The sequence below is a fragment of the Vicugna pacos genome, chromosome X (genome assembly GCF_048564905.1).
Source record: "Vicugna pacos chromosome X, VicPac4, whole genome shotgun sequence".
Lineage (NCBI taxonomy): Eukaryota > Metazoa > Chordata > Mammalia > Artiodactyla > Camelidae > Vicugna > Vicugna pacos.
Window position 1 is genome coordinate 68,220,148 of NC_133023.1, and position 8,201 is coordinate 68,228,348.

At 36.9% G+C, this 8,201-nt stretch overlaps 1 non-coding gene across 1 annotated transcript; it reads left to right on the forward strand.

Moving 5' to 3' along the window:
- The first annotated feature begins 3,932 nt into the window (after nucleotides 1-3,932).
- On the forward strand, nucleotides 3,933-4,039 carry LOC116277417 (U6 spliceosomal RNA). Its single transcript, XR_004186883.1, has one exon. It is a non-coding gene; the product is annotated as a U6 spliceosomal RNA (small nuclear RNA).
- The last annotated feature ends 4,162 nt before the right edge of the window (nucleotides 4,040-8,201 follow it).

An 8,201-nucleotide genomic window follows, 5' to 3' on the forward strand; every position in this document is an offset into this window, starting at 1 on the left:
AACTTTGGTAGAATATCTCTTAATATTGGAACTACAAAGAAAATCGTCACAAAACTTGGTATGAAAAAAAAAAGAAAAAGGAAATTGGGGTGCAACCTGTAGCCAGGGGAGGGGGAGGCAAAGGAGGAAAAGTGCCCCAATCCCAGGAAAAATAATTTCAGACTGGGGTCACTAAGCATAGTGAGGTTTTGTCTTGTTTTTTTTTGGGGGGGGGTGTAGTTAGGTTTATTTATTTATTTATTTTTAATGGAGGTACTGAGAATTGAACCCAGGACCTCATTCATGCTAAACATGAACTCTACCACTGAGCCATACCCTCCCCCCATACTGGGTTTAATAGCGTCACCTCAAAATTCATCTCTACCTAGAACCTGTTAATGTGATCTTATTTGAAAATAGGGCCTTTGCAGATGTAATCAAGTTAAGACGAGCCCAGACTGGATTAGAGTACACTCTAATCTGGTGACTGGTTTCCTTATAAGAGAGGAATTTAAACACAGAGACACAGAGGTAAGAATGCAACGTGAATACAGAAGCAAAGATTAAAGTGATGCATCTACAAGCCAATACATGCTAAGGAATGCCAGCAACCATCAGAAGCTAAGGATAAGAAGGGATCTTCCCCTACAGACTTCCGAGAGAACACAGTCCTGCCTGAGGAGTCCAGGTCCTGGCTAAATACTTTTGTATGATTTTTCAGGCCTGACCATAGGAAATTACAGTTGACTCTTGAATGACATGAGGGTTGGGGACACTGACCATATGCAAAGTTGAAAATCCACGTACAATTTATAGTCAGCTCTCTGTATAGATGTAGTTCCTCCACATCCATGGATTCAACCAACTGCAGATGATATAGTGCTTATTGTATTTACTGTTGAAAAAAAGCTGTGTATAGAGGTACCCATGTAGTTCGATCCAATGTTATTTGTTCAAGGATCAGTAGTAGAAAGGCTTTACCTAGCAGGCTTCACAAGAGAAAGTTGCCCTCCCCACACCATACTTGGTACACAGCTAATATATTTTGGTCTCTGAAGGGGGATGTAGTCAAGAACTTGGGCTTCTTTGTTCAGCTATTCTCTTACACACAGCTGCATTCCTAGCCCAGATGCCTTCATTCAGAGACTTCTTTATCAGGGGCCATCAGCTGAGGCCTTTCTTAGGTTCCCCTGCATAGACTTTCTTATTCAAGGGAAGAGGGGAGAAACTTGAAGACAGATTTCTCTGCTGTGACTTGTACTCAGTACTGTTCTACCACTAGCTTTCCCTCCTCTCCCTCCACCTGGCCCTTGGGTCCATAAAATTGTAGGTACCATTAGTTTGAGGTTCTTTCAGCAGTGAGACAATCATCATGTAGATGCTAATGCACCTGATTCTCAACTGGTATCAATTTGATGGGAAAAAATGCAATGGAGGAAGTTGGTGTTTTTCTCCAGTTTAGCCTTTTGTTTATACTATCACATAAGTGATTAAAGTCTTGACAGTACTTTAATTTTGGCTTATTCTTTTAATTGGCTATTCCAGCATCTGGCAGCTCAGTTTCTTTCTAGCTCAGCTAAGCCCTTGACTTTGCCAACACCTTGATTTCAGACTTCTAGCTTCCAGAACAGTGAAGCAATCAATTTCTGTTGTTTTAAGTTGCGTAGTTTGTAGCAATTTGTTATGGCAGCCCTAGGGAACCAATACACTAAGTATATTGTTTAAATGAGTGTATCAACTGAGAAATAGGTTTAAAAAAAATCTCTGTTACTTCCATACAATTGAATATTATTGAGCAATAAAAAATAAGACTACATTGTTGATACATGCAACAATAAAACTGAATTGCAAAAACACCACGCTAAATGGGAGAAGCCAGACACAAAACTATTTATTTGTATGATTTCACTTACATATGATTTTCATGATATGAAATCATACAAAAGGCAAAACTATATAGTGACAGAAAGTTGATCAGTAGATGCCTTGGAAAGGGGGTAGTTGGAAGGAGTTCATTTCAAAAAGGTATGAAGGACCATGTATTGCTTGTTAAAACTGAGTAAAGATTTTTAACAGACATTTCTCTGAAAAAAGGTATACAAATGGCCAATAAGGACAGGAAAAGGTGCTTAACATCATTAATCATCAATAAAATGCAAATTAGAGATGACAAGATATCACTACACACCTATTAAAATAGATTAATAAGACTAATAGTAGTAAATGTTGGTGATATGTACAACTGGAACTCTCATGCATCACTGATGAGAATGTAAAATGGACAATGATTTTGGAAAATATTTTCTTCTGAAGTTAAACATACACACATTTTGATCTAGCAATCCCACTCCCAGGAATTTTCCCAAGAGAAATGGAAATATATGTCAACACAAATCTTTTATATTACTATTCATAGTAGCTCCATTCATAATCATTTTAAACTAGAAATAACATAAATATTCTCCCATGCACAAATGGATAACAAATGATGGTGCAGGTGTTAGCCAACTATGAAGTTAGAAGGAACATAGTCTACACATGACTTCTCTCACTTCTGACTCCAACTGCAAGTTCACAGGCATTCTCAAAACCATCTTCAGGTTGATAATTCACTAGAAGGACTGGTAGAACTCACTTAAAGCTATTCTATTCACTGTTATGCTTTATTACAATGAAAGAATACAGATTAAAACCAGCCAAAGGAAGAAGCACATAGAGCAGAGTCCTTTTTGTTGTCCTTTCCACTTGGAGTCATGGGCAGCATTACAGTCCCAACACTGATGTATAAAGATGTGTGTTGAATATTGCCAACTAGGGAAGGTTAACTGAACTTTGATGCCCAGAGTTTATTGAGGCTAAAGAGCATACTGCCTATGTGGCTGAACATTAGTCTCCAGTCCCTATGGAGGTAGACTCAGTACAGTGTGGCCCAAAGCCCCCCTCATGAATTGTAATTCATTAGACTCTCCAGTGGCCCTAAAGCAAACAAATGCATTTCTGTCAGGCATGCCATTTCACAAACTTAGAGGTCACATTCCAGTAACCGAGGGCAAAAGCCAGACCTCTCTTTGGATAAGGTTAATTCTTAACCACACAGATGGTATAACTGTATAAAAGACTATCACTTAGCAATAAAAATGAAAGAGCTACTGATACATGCAACAATATGTATTTATTTTAAAAATACAATGCTGAATAAAAAAAGTCAAAAGACACTTATATGAAACTCAATAGAAGACAAATCTAAATGATAGTGGCAGAAAGCAAATCAGTGATTCCCTGAACTAGAAGGGAAGGTGGGAATTGACTGGGAATGGACACAAATAAATTTTAAGGTGCTAGAAATGTTTATAGCTTGATTTGGGGGGTGTGATAAATGAGTGTATGCATTTGTCAAAACTCATCAAACTGTATACCAATAATGTGTGTAGTTTATTGTATATAAATTATATCTCAACAAAATTCATTTCTAAGAAATAGTTCTTGGTGTGCTGTGTTTACAAACAGGGTCCTTGTCCCTGGAGCACCATGCAGCCAGAACTTTCTGTCATGATCTGAGTCACATCAGACCCACTCATGGTGTTAGGCAGGCCCAGAAGCAAATGGAAATGGTAGATCAGGGATCCAGCATAAGTATGGTCAAGATAACAAATAAGCTGTAACAGCAGGTGGCATAGACTCACATGCCATTCACCATTGTTGCACCAGTCACTTTTCCTGACTTTATATCTATGATCATATATGAGTTTTCCTTATGACCATCTAACCAAAGAGGAAAGTGTCAAGTTTCCTTCACCAATGGGTCAGCTTGGTTTGTGGGCATGAGTGGAAAATGAATAGCCAGTGCACTATAATCCCAATCAGGGTAGCCCTGAAAGACACTGGTGAAGAGAAACTAGCTTTGTATCACTTTGTGTGGAGAGAAAATGGCCCTCGTTAAGAATGTGTGTGTAGTGCTCGCTTCGGCAGCACACATACTAAAACTGGAAGGATACAGAGAAGGTTAGCATGGTCCTTATGCAAGGATGACATGCAAATTTGTAAAGCATTTTATATTTTAAAAAAGGATGTGTGTGTATATACACACACACACACAGCTTTGTAGAGTGTATACCATTGGTCAATGGCCTGGAAGGGGCAAGAGTAGAAATTCAGGAACAAGGAATGCTGGGAAAGAGGCATGTGTATGTTTCTATGAGAATTGGTACAAGTATAATGATTTTTGTATTACACATTAACACCTACCACAGAGCACCTTCAATGAAAAAGGCATTAAACAACAAAGTAGGCAGAATGATTCAGCCAAACGATGTGAACTAGCCCCTATCCTTATCAACTCCATTGCCAGTACAATGGACATACAAACAAGGTAGCCATACTGTCAGGGAAAGGGGATAGACATGAGTATGGGCTACCACTTACCAAAACTGACCTATATAAAGTCCTACTTTTCTGCAATAGAGATTAATAATGAGCCTGCATACATTATTATCTGTCAAGGAGTCCAATCAGCCACTTTATGGCCAATTGCTTACAATGAACATCTTGCACTCTGCAAGGAACAGCAATTAATATTGACTGAAATCAGTACATGTTTTAGGTATGGGTTTGTTTTCCTTCCCACAGGGTCTCAGGCAGCACCACTATTTGAGGGCTTACAGTGTGTTTCATCCTCTGGCATGGGATCCCACATAGAATGATATCTGAGGTAGACAATACAGCAAAGAATGTGAGGTAAAGGGCACACAACCATGGGATCAGCTGGTCATATCACATATTGTGCCACTCGGAATGTGCTGGCCTAATAGAAAAACAATGGTCTTTAGAAGGCACATCTAGGGTGTGAGATTAAAAAGTGATGCCCTGCAAGGATGGTGCCTGACCCTCCACAATGGAGAATACACACTAAAGTGGTGACCGTTATACAGTTCTTGTCCACAATAGATAGAGCACAGGAATCTGAGAACAAAGGCGAAGAAGTAGGAGTGGCCCAAATAACCATTACTCCCAGTGACCTACTTGTACAGTTGGTACTTTTCATTTGCCACAATTCTGAAGTTTTGTAAGTCAAAGGGTTTGGTTCCCAACAGGTTTGGTTCCACTAGAATTCTCAGGAAGGGTCCACACCTTTAACTTACAATTGCTTCCTGGCCAGTTTAGGTTCCAAGAGATCAGCAGGGCAGGAAAGAAGCCACCATTCTGGCAGAAGGAATTTAACTTGATAATCAGGATGAGTTAAGGTTGCTGCTATAGAACAGGACCAGGGAAGAATACATTTGGCACCCAGCTGATAACCTGGGGTGTTTCTTTGTACTTGTAAGAACAAATATGAATTAAAAATAAGAGGTTTCATTGCCTCTGTTGAAAGTAAGAAAATACATTTTTCTCCCCTCCTCTGAGTCAGAGCATTTACCTTAGAAAACTTGTAAATGTGCTTACTTTCTCATCTCTTTGAAATGTATCCCTTTGAGAACTAGATAGGCCTTTTGTCAGACAGTTTTCTTTTCTCAGCTTTATGACCCAGGAATATATTTATTAAGAACCTGGGGTCCACCTCCTTGAAATGCAAACAAGTTGAGAGCCATCTTTTTGAGATTCAGACACAAAGCTCCCTTATCTCCCAGTTCCTGTGAGTGGGTAAGAGCTTACTTCAGTAGGAGTCTGGCTCCAATTTGGAACACTTCTTTCTGCCAGAAAGATATGAGAAGTTTATGTCTCCTCGTAAAAAATCCAATTAGCTAATACATGTGGGCTCCTTAATAACCATGATAAAGTTAGGGTGAACTATGATTAACAATAGGTACTGTCAAGTCCTCTTACTTGAGACTAATTATTTTTTTTTTTACCTTAAATGCATGTCTGTAATGGGTTGTACCTGCTTAGCTATATAAAAGTGTCAGATTTTGTTCTGTCTTTGCATTCTCTTGGAATATTTTTTGTGATGCATATCATCACATTCTGGGTTAATGCTTATTCAATAAGAAAACTGTTTTTTTTTCTCTGCTACTTTTGTAGAAAAGATTTGGGGACTGGGAAGAGATTTTGTTTTAATTGTATTTCCCCAACATATTGGCTGAACAATTTTACTGGTAAATGGTCAAATGCAGAAACCCCAGCTTGAGATGGGTATGGTGACTGAGGAATAAGAAATAAGGCTTAGGGTCACCCTACCAAGGTTGGCAGAGATACTAAACTGGGAGTAAAGGAAAAATAAATCAGGTAGTAGAGGAAGTAGATGGTTTTAGTGGAAGTAAATGTCAAGCTTCAATACCATGTATATGGACCCTAAATCATAATTTTCACATCCATATCATGAGTCTTTTGTATTTTCTCAGGAGACTTAAAGCAAGATCTCCTGGGTCAAATTAAAGTATAAATTCATTTGTAGCTAAGGCGAGGCCATGGGAGTGGTCTACTCCAGGTACAGACAATAGGGATTGTCAGTAGAGAATATAAAAAATTAATTAAGTAAAAGTCAGTCTGTTTTTTATTACCATCTTAAGTGAGCAATGCCAGTAAAAGAAATAATGTCACTCTATAATATCAATTATAAAATAATCCTCCCAGAAAAAGTCTTTTGTTGATTTAAATTCTTAGCTTTTGTTCAAGTTACTGTTGAGTTTTAATGATACACATGTAAGTGTCAACACATTTTTATTATTATCCTTTAGAAAACATTGTATTTTATGAAGTTAATTAGAGATCTCTGATTACATAGTTAACTCCTGGTTCATGTGGATTCAGCTATAAGCATTAATTTTGAGAGTAAGTTTGTAACAGTCCAGAATTGTTCAACCTCACCCTATGGTATACCATATTCCTGTATTGAAGTAGTAGATTTGAAACAAACAATACCAGAATAGTGACCATAATTATGAAGAAATAGAGCTTAAATTACATTGATTCTGTCATTCTATGCGATCACTTGGAGTTTTAAATTTCTTAAAGTTTTTTTTCAAATAAGGAGATAATTTATTTCACTGTGAAATCGAATTTATATGTATCTCTGCCAAATTTATTCGTATGTTTAAGACATTCACTCTTTGTATGTTTGTGACTTCATGTAAAGTAAACATCTTGAAGTTAAAATTAATAGAAAATATTAATGATCTTACATCAACTATGAGCAAATATGTTGACATACTGGATTAATTATCTATTGAATGTGAATATCTGTAGAAAATGGATTTTGACAAAGTCATTGACAAATTTGCCTAAGACTTAAAAATAGAGATTATAATATTTTTGTTCGTTATTTCAATATATTTCAAGAGACCCATACATTGGCATACTTTTTTCTCTTTATTAAAAGAATACAAATAATGCAATTAAAAAAGCATTAAGCCTTGCTATTTCTTTTTCATGCTGTAAAATGATTTTATTTTTTATTCATGGTTATTTGTGTGATTATGAATAGAATGCTCAGTAAAAGAAAATTTTCACTGCTTCTTTTATGTTCATTATTACTCAGTTAATTTAATGATTATTACAAGTATTATTTTGGCTGTATGGGGATAGTGTAAGAGTGTCAAAAATGACTGCTCTGTGTGTTAATTTTGCCAAGTATGTCACTGCACAAAGAGCTTCTTCAGGTCATTGAAGAGTGGTTATATAATATAACCAACGTTTCTTTGGTGAAATATAGCTATGAGTTATACCTTTCTCTCTCATCTCATAGAGTGTAGACTTATGTTTTTTCTATCAAACTTATAGAAACCTCTTAATGTATTTCTCATACTGAATATCTCTGGAGACATGTAATAGTAGCTTACCAGAAGAAAGTATGCTGATGGCATTTCACAGCTGTAGACCTCAAGAGCAGCAGAAAGTAGCAGTATTAAGTACTCAGAAGAGGCTGGATGACCAGTGGAAAATTTAAAAGAAAATAAAAGAAATCTACTTTTGGATGCCACTTCTTAAATAAGTAATAGACAGCCATCATTTTTGTTTTAATGAGACACAGTGAGGGAGAAATAAATGTATTTGACAAAGAAATATAAAAGTATTTCAAAATTTGCATCTGCCTAATGCCAAAATATATGTTAAGAACAAAATGATGTTGTATCAGTCAGTTCCAGTTGCCGTAACAAAATACAATAGACTAGTGACTTAAATCACAGATTTATTCTCCAACTCTGAAGGCTGGAAGTCTAAGATAAGGGTGCAAGCATAGTTGGGTTCTGGTAAGAGCTGTCTTCCTGGCTTGCAGACAGCTGCCTTCT